Consider the following 2,116-nt stretch of genomic DNA (forward strand, 5'->3'; position numbering starts at 1 on the left):
AGGGAACTAATGTATAGCCTTTTGTGCTTTTTAGAAGACACTCTTAGAAAAGGTTTGGAGAAAAAGGAGGGAAAATGCAGACAAGTGAAGGACAAATTCCACTGTGAAAATCTTGAGTTTTCATCATTGCTGGAATTCTGCCACGGGGAAATATCCATGCCTCCCACATTAGGAGAAAATGTTGATTTTAACTCATCTCACACTCTAGTATAGTGGCTGCCACCTAAAGCCAGCATTTCCCTGGTGCTTTTGCAAGTAGGGGCAACCATGAGACTAACCTGTGAACGAGGGGGTGTGAATAGAAGTGACATTTGCAACTTTAAGAATCTCAACTTTCAAAGTACTGAACTTGTGCTGTTCTGGTTCTTTTCCTCTTCTGACTGACAGGGAGAGAGCAAATTGGCAGCCCTGTTGTGAGATGGAGGCAGAGTTATTCTTCCAGATGGCAGAGATGTGGAATGTTATATGAGAAAGAAATAAGCTTTAACTTAAAATGTTGTAGTCTTAGCTAATTGGTGTTCATAGAGCTTACAAAGTACAGGAAAACTTAGACATTAATCAACTAATATTAAAATAAGTATGTAATTACAAATTGAGATAAAATTTGCATAAGAAATCTTATGGTATTATAAGAGCTTGTAAAGCAGAGATTTGACCTAGTCTTGGGTGTTCAGGAAGATTGGGGGAAGAGCAAGAATGGAGTGAGCACTGGAAATGAGTTGAACACAATATTTGATAATTTAAAAAAATGATTCTTTCTTTAAACCAGTTTTTTTAAAGGCCACACCTAAATACTTTTCTGTATGAATTTTTCTGTCTGGTGTGATCCTTGGGCTTGAGGGAACAATTACAAATATCTTGAATATAGAATAATCAAGTAGGGCCTCCTGGGTGGCGCAGTGCATAGAGCACAGCGCTGTAAAGCTGTCTGCAGCCTCTGCAGCGCAGGTTCGATCCCCCGGCTGGCCAGGGAGATACCCACATGGCATAGCAGACCTCTCCTGTCTCTCCTGCTGCTCTCCTCAGCAGTGCTTTTGGTCGTCTGCCTGTTCTGCTCCCTGCTCTGTCTCTGGTGAACCCTCTCATCCTCTCACACCTCTGGCCTGTACCCCAGTTCTTGTATAAATAAATCTTTAAAAAAAAGAGTTTCTTTTAAAAAAATGGAATAATCAAGTAAAATAATATTTAATAAAGTGGAAAACAGGGCCTCAGCTGGTGACGCAGGCGGTTAAGTGCCATGCTGTGAAGCTGTCTGCAGCCTCTGCAGTGCCGATTTGATCCCGGCCAGCTGGCGAGGGTCCCACATGGCGCGGCAGACCTCTCCTGTCTCGCCCGCTGCTCCCTCAGCAGTGTATTTCGTCAGTCTGCCTGTTCTGTTCCCTGTTCTGTCTCTGGTGGATCCTCTCACCCTCCTGCGCATCGGCCTATACCTTAGTTCTTGTATAAATAAATAAATCTTTAAAAAAAAAATAAAGTGGAAAACATTTAACATCTTAAAAGATATTGAATTAAGATGAAATTATCAACCAATACTGTCTAGTAAGTTGTATAAGCTATAAGTCTTATAAAAAGGAAAAAAAATCTGAAGTTCTGAGCAGAATAACTTTATCAGTGTTTAAATTAGAGTGCTTGATTTAAAAAAAAACAGAGAGAAAAATGTTTCTATAAGTTAAGTCTGCATGAATATAACTAGAAAGTCTACACAAACAGGTAAAGTGCATAGAAAATCCAAACAAAAACTGCAAGTTATTTCTCATTTTAATAAGGAAAAGAATGGGGACCTTCCTGGTGGTGCAAGGAGTTAAGCACAGCACTGTGAAGCTATCTGCAGCCACTGCAGCACGAGTTCTATCCCCAGCCAGGGAGGTGACCCACATGGCACAGCAGGCCTCTCCTGTCTCTCCTGCTGTTCCACTCACCAGTGTATTTCAGTAGATCTGCCTGTTCTGTTCCTCACTCTGTCTCTGGTGAATCCTCTTACCCCCTGTACCTCTGGCCTGTACCGCAATTCTTGTATGCATAAATAAATAAACCTTTAAAAAATAAGGAAAATAATGAGTTTAATTTTGGTCTACATAGTTTTCTTGTCTACACTGATCGAATATAACTGCAAAAC

Source organism: Talpa europaea (genome assembly GCF_964194135.1).
Source record: "Talpa europaea genome assembly, chromosome: 3".
Classification (NCBI taxonomy): domain Eukaryota; kingdom Metazoa; phylum Chordata; class Mammalia; order Eulipotyphla; family Talpidae; genus Talpa; species Talpa europaea.